Source organism: Mus caroli, chromosome 9, assembly GCF_900094665.2.
Source record: "Mus caroli chromosome 9, CAROLI_EIJ_v1.1, whole genome shotgun sequence".
Classification (NCBI taxonomy): Eukaryota; Metazoa; Chordata; class Mammalia; order Rodentia; family Muridae; genus Mus; species Mus caroli.
Genome location: NC_034578.1, coordinates 30884436 through 30901082, shown reverse-complemented (window position 1 = coordinate 30901082; position 16647 = coordinate 30884436). Strand labels below are relative to the sequence as shown.

The 16647-nt window shown below is 40.8% G+C and overlaps 1 protein-coding gene across 3 annotated transcripts in view; it reads left to right on the top strand.

Annotated features, from left to right (window-relative positions):
- Nucleotides 1–16647, top strand: part of Fam118b (family with sequence similarity 118 member B) — a 51240-nt gene that overhangs the window by 6949 nt on the left and 27644 nt on the right. The window lies entirely within an intron of this gene.

Genomic DNA, 16647 nt, shown 5'->3' with positions numbered 1-16647 from the left:
AGGAAAGATTTTCTTTGTCTCATGGGTCCAGAGGTAAGTCCATCATGGTAGAGGGAGCCTGGTAGAGCAGTTATGTTGACCAGGAAATAAGAAGGAAGAGTCCAGAGTCAATTCAAGCATAATTGTTTATTGGGAAGCAGCTCTCAGGTCTTTGGAGTCCACTGGTCACAAGGAGGGGGTCAGTGAAGTTGCTTCTGCCATGGGGAGGGAAACAGAGGGGAGGAGACAAGAGAGAAAGTGTAAGTCCAGAGAGAAGGTGCAGAGGAAGTGGAGAGACCAAAATGTCTGCATTTAATAAGGAATGGCTTCTTGGGGAGGGGAAGTGCAACCCCTAGGCTGGAAAGTTCAGGACAGAGGGCAGGGTATCACCTGTAACAGGGACTGAGGGATGATGGGAGAACCTGGAGGTCTGCTTTGGTATGTAAAATATATACCTGTACTGGCTGGTTTTGTGTGTTAACATGACACGGGCTGGAGTTAACATGGAGAAAAGAGCCTTCAAGTTGGGGGAGTGCCTCCATGGGGCATTTTCTCAATTAGTGATCAAGGAGGAAAGGCCCATTTTGGGTGGTGCCATCCCTGGGCTGGTAGTTTTGGGTTCTATAAGAGAGCAATCTGAGCAAGACAGGTGAAGTAAGCCAGTAAGTAACATCCCTCCATGGCCTCTGTATCAGCTCCTGCTTCCTGACCTGCTTGAGTTCCAGTCCTGACTTTCTTTGGTGATGAACAGCAGTGTGGAAGTGTAAGCTGAATAAACCCTTTCTTCCCCATCTTGCTTCTTGGTCATGATGTTTTGTCCCTGACTAAGACAAGGGACACAGATCCATCAGGAACGAAGATATGGGTCACTCCTCCAGGAAAAGAGCCAAGACCTGCTGAGGTGCTTGCAGAGGATAGAGGAAATAGAGAATGGGTAGTAGAGGAATGTAGTTATAAATACCAGCTAAAGCCATGCAACCAGTTGCAGAAATGAGGATTATAAAGTAATATGAATGCTTCTATTTTATTTTGTTAAGAACATATTTATCTTCCAATTTCTTTAACATCAATTGGTATTTAAGTTGAGATACTAAAAGAATATTCCCAAGGGACATTGCCCCATTGTAAATTTACAAATGTGTTTGCAATTGTACAAGGAATAGTTATATCATGTTAAGCATATTCATGTTCTTGTTATTGTTCCATGTGAACATGATATATTTGTGTCTAGTTGACAAGAGGTGGATTGTAGTTGCTATTCCTGGTTGTCAACTTGACTATTTACACTCCAGAATTGGAAGGTTCACCTATGATCCTAATCTGGAGGCTGGGAGATACAAGTTTCTGACCTGAATCTTGTCATGGAGATCTTGAGGCATAGTGGCTATGAATTCCAAAAGATTAAGACAGAGAGATCTCTGAGTTCAAGGTCATCTGGGACAAAGCAAGTCCCAGATCCTGGAGCAGTGGCACATACCTTTAATCTGGGCCACACCTTCTGCTGGAGCTCTACATAAGGACATTGGAAGAAGGAAGATTTGCTCTCTTCTGCCTGCTTGCCTTGTGGGGCTGAGCAACTCCTAGTTTCTTGGACTTCCATTCACAGCTGCTGCCTACCATCATTGGGGAGCTGGACTATAGACTATAGTCATTAACAAATTCCCTTATTATATAGAGACTACTCATAAGTTCTGTGACTCTAGAGAGCCCTGACTAATCCATTTGATCTGTCAGAGGTGGATTCAAGTAGATTCTCTGAAGCTTATAAGAATGTTTTTAGGTTTACAAAAGAGATAAATTTTAGATATGTTAGTATTAACATAATTTAGTTTAATTTAAAGCTCTGAACTTTGAAGTCTGTATACAACAGTAGCACAGCGAGAAGAGAAAATCTGAAGCATTTTTCATTGTTCCCATATGCCTTAACTTACCTTCCTGTCATCATTTAAGTTTTTCACATCCTCCAACCTTCATCACATGCATTGCCAACCTCAGAACACCTACCTTCCTAGACCCTCAAGCAGGTTTTTTTTTTTTTTTTTTTTTTTTTTTTTTAAGAGGCTTTTGTATCCTCATAGCTTACACTAGCTCCCCAGGGCATGCCGCCAGTGATGACCTCCTCCAAGTAGCTTCCACTTCTTTCCTTTCTCCACTTGCATCCCATTAATTCTGTTGTACTGGGATTCTATCAAAGGATAGGCACAGTGATTAGGTCGAACCGTATGATCCAGTTGTCTCTGTAAATCCCCACACAGACATACTCAGAAGTGTACTATGTGGGGGGCTTTCTTAAGCCAGTTAAGTTGATACTCAGAGCTAACCATCATGCATCACTTCTCACCTGTGACCTAGCATGTGCTGGTCAAATGTCCCACTTTGGAGCTACATCCCTAGCCCATTATTTGCATTTTTAAAACTGTAAAAAAATATATTTTAAGGTATAATGTAAAGATCAAAGTATTCTTTTTTTTTTTTTGGATTTTCGAGACGGGGTTTCTCTGTATAGCCCTGGCTGTCCTGGAACTCACTCTGTAGGCAGAATGAGTTCCAGGACAGCCAGAGCTATACAGAGAAACCCTGTCTTGAAAAAAAAAAAAAAAAAAAAAAAAAAAAAAAAAAAAAATCTTTAAGAAATGAAGATTTGAAGTAATTCTCACAGAGAACGTTGAGACGTTGCTATGCTGTCTTCTGGAGAAGGTTACTGCTCTAGAGACACCATTTCACATTCTTTTTACATGACCTTGTTTCTTTTTCTCCCTCCTTGGAGGCTTTGAGGATGCTCTCTATCCTGACACATGTAGTTTCATGATAGTATCCAATGAGATGGGCTTTCCTCTATGTTCTTGCCATGTTACAGTGGGCCCATTCATGTTCTTCAGTTTTAAGGTCTCTGTCAACTTTTGTCTGATCTTTCTATTCTTTGTTGCTGTTCTCTCCTTCCTTGTCCTTTCCTCTCCCCCCTTCTCTCCCCTCTTCTGTTCTTCCTCTCACCCTTTCTCTTACTAGTCGCCACTCCTGTTCTCTATCCTCCCTTTCTCTTCACCCCTTAACCCTCTCACCCTCCCTCCTTTCTCTATATAGTAAGCTGGCCTTGAACTCACTAACTAGCTGAGAAGTCCTTGAATTTTTTGATCCTCCTACTTTTACCTCCCAAGTGCTGGAAGTTAGAGCCTGTGCTGCCAGGCCAGAGTTTGATTCTTCTTTTCTCTCAGATTTGTCTCTGTATGTGAGGTCAGACACACCAGAAGAGGGCACTACAGATGGTTGTGAGCCACCCTGTGGTTGCTGGGCATTGAACTCAGGACCTGCGGAAGAGCAGTCAGTGCTCTCAACCACTGAGCCATCTCCAGCCCCCGAGTTTGCTTCTTTTTATAATATATGCTCTTGGTATATGGGTGCAATAGGCTGCAGGTGGAAGTGTTGCAGTCTTTTAGATTTTTCTCAGATCTGTGCTCTACTTCCCACAAGTGACTGGAGGGCTTTTACTGGAAACTCTACCTGAATGTACCTTGCCTCTGATGTGCAATAATAGCATGTTCCTTCTCCAGGTTGGCTTCAGAGCACCTGGCTAATGTGCTCTCTCTGTAAAAGTCAGGTGCCCCCATCTCCCTGTCCTTTCTCAGTTTCCAGGAGTAGTTCTTACCTGGTCTACCTTCACTACTGTGGACTCCACCAGGACTTGGGGGTTTGGTTTGGTTTGTTCTGTTCTGTTCTATTCACTATCATAGAGAAGGGCCTTGCACTTAGTAGATACTTAGTAATTTGAGAAACAAATGAACTCTTTTATGATTTCTTTGGAGGTCTAATGATCCTGGCTGTCATTGACTCAAATAATTTCAGATTTCATTTTGGTTTTCTCTAAACCTTTGAATTGGGAGGTAGAGAAAATGAGATTGTTTTCTGGGTTAGCAGAGAATTGTGTAGTGAATAGACTTCATCCATATATATCTTTAGGTCTGCAACTAAAGTTCTGTTTTCCATCTCAAAGAACTCATTGAACATCCTCAGCTTTTTATAGTTTACAAAATTATTCTCTTATTATTTTATTGGGAGTACTTAGAAAGAGAGTCTTATTTACATAAGGCCCAAAGTCAACAAATTTTATGAAGTGTTATGGAAGTGGGCACAGTGATATCTGTACATAGCAAGGAGAAACCAAATTACCTATAAATTTCCTTGGCTTTTTCAGATGTTTATGCTTCTTATCTTAGTTATCTTCAGGTTTTTTGAGGTCAGTCAGCCTTTTAAACTCTTGACTGAAAAGCTTGATATTAGAAGTCACAAGTTAGTACTTTGTTATAGGCATCTCACCCGTGGGATGGAGCTGGAGAGCACCTGGTCCTCTGCTGCCTTCTCCCTGGGTTCCCTCTCATCCTGGTGCCTCACAGCCCCAGCCAGTTGTAGAAATGTACTTCTGCCCTGTCCTGCCACTGCTTGACTTTGTTCTTGTAGTTATGGAGATTATTCTAGGTAAGTTCTCTACTGCTGAACCGTACAGATCTTTGCCCCTTTATCTTATAGAAGCAAGATTCTTGCTAAGTTGCCTAGGTTGGCCTTGAAGTTCCTTGCTTCTACCTCTATAGCTGGGATCATAAGTAGGTACCACCACATCTTGCTCTGTTTATGTCATAAGTGTTCACTTAAGACAGGGTTGCTGCGTAAAGCAAACTGGCCTCCACCTTTAAAAACATCAGTTACGTTTATGTATTTGAATGTTTTGCCTGCACCTGTGGACGTCTGTCCACCACATGCATGCAGTGCCAAAGGAGGCCTGAAGAGGATGTCAGAACCCCTGGTACTAGGGTTACAGACAGTTGTAAGCTGCCATGTGGGTGCCAGGAGTCAGTCTTGTGTCCTCTGGAAGAGCAGCTGATGTTCTTAACTGCTGCTTAACTCTTGATCATCTTTCTAGCCATATCCTCCTCCACTTTTTGATGTTCTGCAACCATGCCCAGAACTTACTGTTTTAAAAAGTTAATTTGCTAAGATATCGATGTTGGGGGGTGGGGAGAGGAACTGGCAGAAAAATACTACAAAGGGGGTTGTAAGACTAGGACAAAGCAGAGGCACTCTAAGGAAGGAAGTGTTTACATTGATATGAAGATGGGGCCATGATTATAGATGCTCTAAGCATCCTCTAAGAGCTTTTGCCCAATAAATAGGGTCTGCAGTAGTTTTCTCCACTGGGGTGAAAGGGTGTTTCCATTTTGGTCCCCCTTTTAAAAAATTTATTTTAGAGTGTGGGTAGTTTGCCTGTGTGTTTATGCACCATGTTCATGCTGGATGCCTCTAGAAATCAAAAGAAAACACCAGATCTCCTGGAACTGGAGTTATGAAGTAAGATGGGAGTGCTGGGAACCAAACCTGGGTCTTCTACAAGAGCAACAAGTACTCTTACCAGCCCTCTGGCTTTTTTTTATAACTATTGCTTTTTTATATAACTATTGCTTTTTTTGTTTGTTTGTTTTTCGAGACAGGGTTTCTCTGTGTAGCCTGGCTGTCCTGGAACTCACTCTGTAGACCAGGCTGGCCTCGAACTCAGAAATCCGCCAGCCTCTGCCTCCCGAGTGCTGGGATTAAAGGTGTGTGCCACCACCGCCCGGCTTATATAACTATTTCTATATAACTTTTTCCCCCTGCAATGTACACGGGATCTATTCTCCAAGGAAGAGGAGAGGTGCCTGCTACCCTCAGTGGCTGCTTCCTGCCCATTTTATTAGAACAACAAATCCTGCAGAGATTATCATGATAGTTAAAGATTGCCTCTTTAGTCACATCTTAGGTGACTTTTGGTTCTTTTGTTCTTAAAGAATTGTTGAAATGGTTTCTATAAAGTCAGTACATTAATTTGGTAATTGCCCATAATTTTAACATGCAAATATCATCCCTGTCATTCAGAGGTCTGTGGTACACTGTAATTTTTAAACTCTTTTGACCTTTAGTTTGAAATACTGTCTGTCTCAAAGAACCACATGTGCTCAGTTGCAGCCTCACTGAACTTGAAAGTTGTATCTCATGGGCCTGAAGCATGCAGAGATGTGAGCCAGGACTCTGTGGGTTACTTGGTATTTTCGACCGTATGACTGCTGTGGTGGGGAGGGAAAGAACTGTGTGGACTTGGAGGGGGCCTTCAGACCTTCTATTTTGTAGACTAAAGAGAGGGTGATTGATCTTTTCACTAGGGGGATAGAAGGAAAACTAGGAAAAGTTAAGAATGGAATTAAATGTTAGATTAAATTGTTAGGTGCATCGGGAAGTAAAGGAAGATAAACAGCAACACGGTTTCAATGAATTTTGTCTCCAGGATTTCATGTCCCATAAAGGGTTCCGTGATACCACATGTCACTGTGTCATAATAAGGTTGACTTTGAAGTCAGTACTCTGTGTCTGCTGTGCTATTCTGGCTTTGTGTCTTAAAGTTGACTCTGCAGTTAGTGTCTCCTAACTACTGCGTAATAGGTGACTTAAGCAAGTTGCTTAATCAGTTGCACTATCTAGGGTTTTTGTGATACAGAGTCATAACAGAATCTTCCTCAGAGTAGAGTGGTATCCAGTAAAATATAAATGCTGTGTAGTGTTTTGGGGGAAGTAATATGGATGCATCCATAATAATGGATGCAGTCTTGATGCTGTGCCTGACATTTAATATATATTTGAACATGAGAATTCAACAGCTTGTGACTAATAAAATTATTGTGTTAAATTCTATATAGGCATATGCAGAATATAATCAAACTAGAAATGGGCTGAGTTGAGTGCATGTAGCTCTGGTTCATAAAACACACTGATAGATGTGGCTGGTTTGTGGTTTCTTTTTTCTCATCCTTTGTTCTCGTTTTACCCCCTTATCACTAGATAGGAAAGAAAGGAGAGAGGAGAGAGAGGGAGAGGGAGGGCAAGAGTGAGGGCGAGGGAGATGTAATCCCTGAATCTAATATCTTTCCTTTTGTTTCTACTAACACACCATAGCCAAACCCCCTGAATGACCAAGAACCACCAACCTTGGCTCTTGGGGCTGTAACATTTATAAACACTCTGAAAAGCTCCCAGAGTTCCAAATGTTCACCATCACAGAAACTGTGCAGCTGGCAAAACCATGCCTCTGCTAGGGCATGAGGCAAATCATAGTCAGCCGCTGTGGACAGTCCAAAGCAGTCCCATATTCCACACCCACGGTTAAAATAAAAGCACTGACTGCTCAAAATCCCAGCAACCACATGGTGGCTCACAACCATCTGTAATGAGATCTGATGTCCTCTTCTGGTACATCTGAAGACGGCTACAGTGTACTTACATATAATAAATAAATAAATAAATAAGAATCTACCCTTAAAAATCAGTTTACATTTTGGATATTCCACTTGCAAAAATAAGGTAATTTGGGTATAGGGTGAGAACTCAATTTGTAAAATGATTGCCATGAAAGCATAAAGACCTGAGTTCAATTCCCATTAACCACATAAAAAGCATCATTTAAAATCCCAGAACTAAGAAGGCAGAGATGGATTATTGAGCCAGTCAGCCCATTCTAATTACTGAGTCCCAGGTCCTAGTGGAGACTTTATCTGAAACAACAAGGTGGATAGATGGATAGATTGAGGAACAACACCTGAGGGTTGACTTCTGACCTCCAAGCAAACACACACACACACACACACACACACACATTCGCCTGCACATAAATAACAAGTAAGGTGACTTAGATGTACAGTGTTTATTTAATACCAGATGGTGTTCGTCAAACCTTAAATCTGCTATTTTTGCCTGCTAAATCAGATTACCTTAACTCTTATGACCATTTAGGGTATCTGAAAATGATTGTGTGGGTATTGATTTGCTTGTGTACATAATTATTCTGTTTGTTCCTCTTAAAAAATAGCCTTTTGTGATGTTTTTACTGCATTAAAATTAGTAATAGATTCTTTTTTTGTCCATCCCCCTTTTGAGATAGGGGAAGATCTCTCTCTTTTCCAGGTTGATATTAAACTCCTGGGCTTAAGTGGCCCTCCCAAGTACCTGTGACTATAGACAGCTGTTGGTGTGCCTGTTTAGCCAAGGAAATATCTCTTGATTCATCCCCTGTCATTCCAATCATGGAATGTCATCTGGTTAGTTCTTTTGATAAACATGTGACTAACTTTTGTGCACAGGCACTGTCCCACAATGTGTATATGAACTAAACAGACAGAAGATCTCTGTTTTTGAGGAACTTACCTTCCAATGTAGGAGTCACGTAATAAACACAAGTATAGATATATTTCACTAATAAGTAGGTAGGATAAGGTTTGATGTTTGCCATGAAATCAAAAGTCAGAAGACTGAATGTCGGAAGACGAGACTGTCCACCATCAGTTCTAACCAGGATAGCTAGGGTAGCTCAGATCATCGGGTATAATTTGAATAAAAGTTTGGTGACCTATGCATATGGCCAGGGAAGAGCATTCTTAGCAAAGACAGACCTCAAGCCTCAAAAGCACAAGCTTATTTGAGGAATTCTATAGAGGCTGCAGGAAGGAATTGAATGTGTCAGACTTCTAGAAATGAGTTTCTCCTGAGTTAGTTTTAAACTGTTCGTAAGCCAAAGTAAATCAGTAGTTAGGCATGGAACTTCCATTCCATAAATATCTGCAGACGTAATCTTTAAATACCTACCTTCGTGTCTTGACTTGAAATCAGGCAGTTCCAGGTAATGCATTATCTTGGGTTCAGTTGGTAACTGAACAACCGGGTTGATACACTGTAAGTAAACAGGTGGAATTGGATTCCATGCTTATAAACCCAGCAGTTAAACAACAAACAAAACCTCCAAAACTAAAGATCGTACCATTCAAAAATTGGGATGTCGTTTGGTGGTAGAGTACATACTTAGTGTGCTGTAGGCTCTGTTTTCCATCTCTCATAATTCAGAGGGAGAAGAGTGGATTTGATCATTTCCACTTACAGATTGCCTGTTTCTGCCTTCCTGGTTCTAAGGTTACAAGTGTGTACCACCGTTTCTGGCCTTTTTATGTGGATTCTTGGTCAGATTCATGTCTTCTTGCTTATGTGGCAAGCACATTACTAACTAAGCTGCTCCCAGTGTGGTGGAGCTCCCAAGTGTGTGCATGCCAGTTAATACTATACAATATTTTCTTTGTTAGTTCTAAGAACAATAGTGGAACAGATCACTTCATATGTCCACTCTCCTTCTGTCCTTGCTTGATTATTAATGAGGTTTGGATTCCATACTGATATGCAAAGACCTCTAAGATATTTTAGTTAATGCTGCCAATGAATTTATTTATTCCTATAGCCAGTTATGTTTAGGAGTGTCAGCTTTGGTGTTGGAGACAAGAGTCTAAAACTGGTGACTCTCATGCCTCAGTCTCCTAAATTCCAGGATTATACGTATGTGCTACCCACTAATTATAGTGTAGTTTTTAATGATAAAAATTTGCCAAATTTCATGTCAAAATATGAAGTTTTGGGGTTTTTTTTTGGGGGGGGGGTTGGCTTTTGGTTTTTTGAGACAGGGTTTCCTCTGTGTAGCCCTGGCTGTCCTGGAACTCACTCTGCAGACCAGGCTGGCCTCGAACTCAGAAATCCGCCTGCCTCTCTGCCTCTGCCTCCCAAGTGCTGAGATTAAAGGCATGCGCCACCACTGCCCAGCAAATATGAAGTTTTTAATTATCAAAAATTTATTTTTGTAATTTTCATTACTAGTTAGGTCAGAAATAACCAAGAAAATGAACTGGGTTGAGAATTATTGGGATATATGTAGTCATTTTGATTTTTTTTTTCTTGTGATGAAATGAAGACTTGTTAATTTTCAGCTCAAGAAGATAGTGCCTAATTAATGATGGCATCTTCTGGTATCCCCAGACATCTACTCATTTGTGTACATTTTGTGTGTACACAGTTGGCATGAAATGTAAGTCATTGAAGTTAGCAATATACATAACTCACTATTTTAAAAGCAGCAATTTAAGTTTTAAGCATTTGCTAAAACATACATATTTGGGCTTAAAGTTTTTTTTTCTCTCTTGCCTGCTTTCTTTCTTCCTTCCTTCCTCCCTTCCCTTCCCTTTCCCTTTTTCCCCTTTCCCCCTTTTTCTCCCCCTTTTCTCCCCCTTTCTCCCCTTTTTCTCCCCTTTCTTTCTCCTTTCTTTCCCCTTTCTTTCCCCCTTCCTTTTCCCCCTTTTTCTCCCCCTTTTCACCCTTTTCCTCCCCTTTTCCCCCTTTTTCCCCTCCTTTCCCCCTTCTTTCCTTTCCCCCTTCTCCCCCCTTTCTTCCCCCTTCTTCCCCCTTCCTTCCCCCTTTCCCTTTCCCCCTTCCTCCTTCCCTCTTCCCCTTTCCCTTCCCCTTCCCTTCCCTTCCCTTCCCCTCCTTCTTTCCTGATGCTGGGGATAGAATTTTGGGTTTTGTGTATCCTAGGTGTAGTTGTCATGGCACTCTAGAGATAGAGGAACAAAACTGATTTATTAGAATGCCTTATAGCCTGTGGCCCAAGTAATCCACAATGGCTTTCTACTAACTGAAGGTCCCAAAATCCAGTAGTTGTTCTGTCTGTGAGGTTGGGTGTCTCAGCTGGTCTTCAAAACACAATGGGGTCCTGAAGAAGTAGGTTCTGATGTCAGTGAAAGAATGGATACTTCTTACATAGTAAAGTCACCAACTTTTCATTCAAATCATATTTTAATTTCAGTGTTCCATTGTTCCTCCTTAAATAGTTTTATTCCCTATGCATGATGTGGGGTGTGTGTGTGTTTCTGTGTCTGTGTCTGTGTCTGTGTCTGTGTCTGTGTGTGTGCATGTGTTAAGGTGCAAATATATATGTATGCTTGTGGAAGTCAGAGGACAACCTTGACTGTTATTCTTCAGGTCCTGTCTACCTTGATCTTTGTTTTGCTTTGAGCAAGGTCTGTCTTTGGCCTGGTACTTGCCAAGTAGTCTAGGTTAGCTGGCCAGCAAACCACAGTGGTTTGTTGCTTTCTGTCTCTCCATCTCTGGGATTCAAAGTGTATATCACTATACCCTGCTTTAAAAAAAAAAAAAAAGGTTCTAAAGGATTGAAGTAAGGTCCTTATGCTTGCAAGGGAAGCAAACTGAGCTATCAGTTTGGCTTTATAATTAAAAATAATTGATAAAAGGGCTGGAGAAATAGATGAGAGCACTGGCTGCTGTCATAGAGGACCTTAGTTCAATTCCCAGCATTCTCATGGCATCTCACAATGTCTGTAATTCTAGTCCTCGGAGATCTGGCACCCTCTGGCTTCTGAAACACACAACACAGACATGATGCTCAGACATGTATGCACCATATATATATAATATAACTGATAATAAGAAATCCAAGATCATGAGCCTGAAATTTTAATATGATTTCTTTGGAGCTTGAGTGAAATGACTTACTGAAATCTTGGGTTTGCCTGGTAGTTCTGAAGGTCTCTGATAACCCTTGCCACAAATCGGATGGGAGTGAGTGTTGGTAAAAGAACAACATCAAGTTTGCATGATTCCTGCGTCAAGTTTTCAAGAAATGAGTTTGATGAAGCTATTATCTGACAAAAGTCAAAGGATTCTGGGAGGATGCTTAAGAATAACGACAGGAGCTAAGGTTAACATTTTAAGCCTTGGTTTAGAAAGTAGTCAAATCCCTGCTCAGCTAGACATTGTTACATTGTTCCCATGAGTCTCAGGAAGACATAGCAAGCTTGCCTTGAGCACTAGTAGGAAAAGCTACAGCCCACATTGTGGACTGGATTTATCAACTCTCCAGGGAAAATATTTTACTGTATGTGTTTGCTTCAACAAGATTGTGGAATGCTCCTTTGAAGTACCTTACTTATACTGAGCATCCCCCCTCCCCCACCCACCACAGCTGCTAACACAGATGTGTTGGAATTGGTCCAAAAGCCATGATTTGAGGGGCTTGGGTTTTTTTCAAGACATGGGATGACTGCCATTTTCCGAGAGAGAGAGAGAGAGAGAGAGAGAGAGAGAGAACACGAATGAACTCTTTTCTGGGTTTTGGGGGGTTTGTTTGTTGCTGCAGAAGAAAAAGTGTTCTCTATCATTTCTCATAAACAAAAAATAGAGATGCTTGCTGCAAGAAATGTGCCGATCTTTTACACTAGTTATTTGTAAATCCTTTGTTTCCTGGCCAAAAACCAACACATGTTGGACTTTCCTGCCAGTAGCCTTATTCCATCTGCCCACCTCTCACATGGTGTTATTCCAAGTTCTTTGTAGCATGCAGCTTGCCTGGGTTGAGTGCTGAGTGTGTCCTGGAAGCCTGTGAGAATGAGGGAGCAGTTAGGAGACTCCCCTGAATGCTGAGTGCAGAGAAGAGCCAGAGTTTGCCCTTTCCCTGCCTCCAAGATGCGAAAGAGGGCTCCTGGGATTCTGATGGTTTCAGATCCCAGGTCCATTAAGTGACAGCCTATCTATCATCCAGATAACTACTCCCTTTCTCTCCCCTCTCTTTACACCCCACCCCCTTTTTCCAGGATTTTTCTTAGAAAGTTACCTTGCCCCTCCAACTGTTTCCTGAAGATGACAGGTTTCAAAGTGTAAATGCTGTCTGTTTTGAATTTTTATAGAGGTTCTCATGCAGACCCAGGTTGGCCTTGAATTCACTATGTAACTGAAGCTGGCCTTGAACTCATGATCCTTCTGTCTCTACCACTCATGATTTGGGACTACCATCCTGCCAAGTATTCTCTCTCGTTCAGAAAATTTGTCCTGGAAATTGTGTTAAAGACACCACTATCACTTTTGTTAGTGTTCACTAAGCATCTGCCTTTGATTTTCATATATTCTGTTAGCCTTGAAGGACTTCTCAGTGGTTTCAGAGTCATTGGAGTAACAAGGACACCCACCACCACAGGAATGCCTCTGTTTACATGTGACAGAAAACTGTTTCCACTTACTACCACTGTGTTGTCCCAGGCTTCAGAGATTGACCCGACTAGGGCAGAAAGGAAAACAAAAATAAGAAGAGACAGAAAGAAAGGATGGGATTGGATGGTCTAGGCTCGCTAATGGAGAAGCTAAAGCCAGCTCAGTATGTTTATTATTATACACCCCCATGCTCAGTATGTTTATTATTATAGAGCTGCATTGGAGGAAGAGTTATCCTGTACAGCTGAACAAGGAGGCAAGCTTAGTTAATCTCAGTAGGAACAGTCTGTGTCAGAGAGAAGTCTTCAGGTCTTAAATTATCTGATGGTAGACAGCTACAGTGGACATTGTCTGCACTTAGACCCCAGGAAGGCTTTGCCATTGAGCCTCATCTGGGGAAGGCTTTTCTTCTCTCATTGGGGTCCCTGAAAACTCCACTCACTCCTTATACATAGCAAATTCCACCTAAATGAAAGCTCAAATAGTAGTCACAGCATAATTCATGTGTGAACTAACTAGTTGATACATGTTAGGAATTCTGTGTCAGACTCCCATACTTACCTCTGAAGCTCTTTTTTTTTTTTAACCTCTGAAGCTCTTTAGCAGCACTACATAGTGTTCAGGATAAGTGCTGCCCCCAAACAATACTCAATGAATAAGATACAGTTTTACAATGTACGCACTGGGATAGGCACATTTCTCATGTGACACATCCCTTTATTGAGGACCCCGCATTAGTCTGCTCAAAATCAAGATGAATGGCTGAACAGCTGGGATAAAGACATACAGAATTACTTTTCATTCAGCTTCTCAGTGCGGACCTAAACATTCCAGTCAGAACCTGTTGAGTGTTTTAGTTTCCTTAAACTTCAACCCCTGAAATGAGCCTTCAGCAAGGTCCTGTAGAGAAAAGCAGCAGAAATTAACCAGTAGTCAGGTTGAAAATCCAACAAAGCAAATGATGCATTTCTCTGATTCCCAGAGCTGTGTTGGTGGCCCACGGCAGCTAGAAGTGTGTAACACGGGGCTGGAGAGATGGCTCAGCGGTTAAGAGCACTGACTGCTCTTTCAGAGGTCCTGAGTTCAAATCCCAGCAACCACATGGTGGCTCACAGCCATCTATAATGAGATCTGATGCCCTCTTCTGATGTGTCTGAAGACAGCTACAGTATACTTATATAAATAAAACAAATCTTAAAAAATAAAAATTAAAAAAAAAACTGAATCTGGGTCTTCTACAAGAGCCACAAATGCTAAAAAAAAAAAAAAAAAGAAGAAGAAGAAGTATGTAACACACAGTTCTTCCAGCTTCCACACTGAGCGGGCTGCATATTGCATACTGCCACTATGACTGATTGTGAACCGGCCATAAAGTACATCTCCTTGCTAGAGTTTTAGCACTTAAAAAATTAGTTTTGGACTTGAAATATTTTAAAGCTAAAAAACTAGCAGTGGTGTTACTGAGAACATGGCATTACAAGCTGCGTTGCTGTGGTTTGCTTTCTGAAATGAAGTACCAAAGGTTTTTGTGCTGTAGCTTTCTCATCTGTAAAGTAAGTTAATAGTGCAGTTTGAGACCCCCTTCCTTTTCTTAAATGTTTGAGACCACAAGTATTTCAGGTTTGGGTTTTGTTTTTGTTGTTGTTCTTGTTTTTTTTAATATTTAGGTTCACACAATGCAGTATCTTGGAAATGAGGCATAAGTCTGAAACATGGTTTTTATTTATTTTTTATGTACACATAGCCATAGCCTGATGGTATTGTAAAGAATATTTTTAGTGAACCTGCATTTTTACTGTAATTTGTTGTCAGGAATAGAGTTTTGTACTTGTTGGCATCTTATCAGGGGTCCAAATGTTTTCAATTTTAGAACATTTTGAATTTTAGATTTTCAGGTAAGAGTCAATCTATAATACACAATTAAGGTTTTAGGGATTAAATTAACTAATAGTTACAGATTGTACATGTCTTGTAATAAGTACTATGTTTTGTCTTGGTCTGTTTGTTTGTTTGTTTGTTTGTTTGTTTGTTTGAGGCAAGATTTCTTTGTGCAGCCTTGACTGTCCAGGAGCTCTGTCTGTAGACTGTGATGCCTCAAACTCAGAGATCCACCCGCCTCTGCCTCCCGTGTGTTGTATTACCACTGCCCAGCAATTTTTGAATTTTTAAACAAAACTGACTTAGTATTTGAATTGAACACTAAATCATGAATATTCCAGTATTCAAAACTTATATTAAGTTTCATTTACTATACTTTCTCAGTGCTCAATGGCTTTACTTGGTTTTAATTTGTCTAAGTAATCGGTTTTTGGAACCATGTTTGTGGGGGAAGGGCACATAAATATGTTTGCCTTCCTTAGTGTTACTTTAAATCACATCCCCAGAGATTGTGGTTTGTGTGAAAGAAGTTACCGTTTTTGTTGTTATTATTTTAGGTTGGTTGGTTCTCCGTAAACATAGATGTTATGCAGAAAAAGACTTCTGCCGGGCATGGTGGCGCACACCTTTAATCCCAGCAGGCAGAGGCAGGCGGATTTCTGCGTTCGAGGCTAGCCTGGTCTACAAAGTGAGTTCGAGGACAGTCAGGGCTATACAGAGAAACCCTGTCGAGGAAAAAACAAACAAACAAACAAAAAAAAAAAACAAAAAGAAAAGAAAGTGACTTCTATTATATAAATTAGAACTTAGTGAAAATATTTCAGAGATGGTCAAACCCAGACTGTGAGCAAATAGAAAGCTTTGAGACACAAAGAAATGAAACACCCTTAAGAGTAGGAAGGCTGACAGTGGTGTACCTTCTGTGTACCCAACATTCACAATGATTCTGGAGTCTAGAAAAGTTAAGTTTGATTTTATTTAGCTGTCCCCTTTTATTTAAGATTGACTTTATTTTTACAGGTTTACAGTATTCTTTTCACAGTCACACCAGATGATTAAGTTAAGGCAAGATTTTCCAACATTGGTGATTGACCTAGGTTCCCAGGACCTTGCTTTCTGGAGATCAGAATCAAAGATTTGACCAGAAAGGTGATCTGTGTCCTCACTCTTGTGATTTTTATGACTTCTAGTTCCCTAAAGACTCTAATATCAAAGAAAAGGTTATTATGTGAAATGGAATATGGGGTTAAGGAACTTATAGCCTTCTGTTTCCAAAAGAAAGTTCATTACACAGCTTTAATAAATAATGAAGCTTTCTAATAGTAAAGTCCTGCTAGTGACAGTAGGGCATAATAACATATCCAGAACTCTACTTTAATTATCTTCTACATTGCCAGTGTTGAAATATTACTGCTGGGCCACTGAGACAGCTCAGCAGGTAGAGGCACTTATTGCCAAGCCTGCCAACCTGAGTTTGATGCTTGGGACACACATGGTAGAAGAGTCCAGACCTTGAAAGTTATTCTCTGACCTCTACACATATGCTGAGAAACACCAACATATGCATACACACACACACACACACACACACACACACACAGCTTATATCAGACTTTAAATGTCACCAGCTTACTAAAGGTGAAGCAATTACAACTTCCACTGTAGTACTTATTCTAATCCTTGTAACTCTAGTGCTGGTTTTCCTGCAATTGGTGTTTGTGGTCTTTAACATATCTTTGCTTATATTGCTGCTGTTTATCACAGTGGCTTGATTAAAATCTCTTCCTTGTTTAGAGAGACATGTCTACAGTCTGAGAAGACAGCTGTTAACAACAGAGAATGTCTAATAGTGAGCAAGTTGTATGCTTGTTGTGTTGGCAAGTGTAATTGGGCATTTAAGCACCGTTA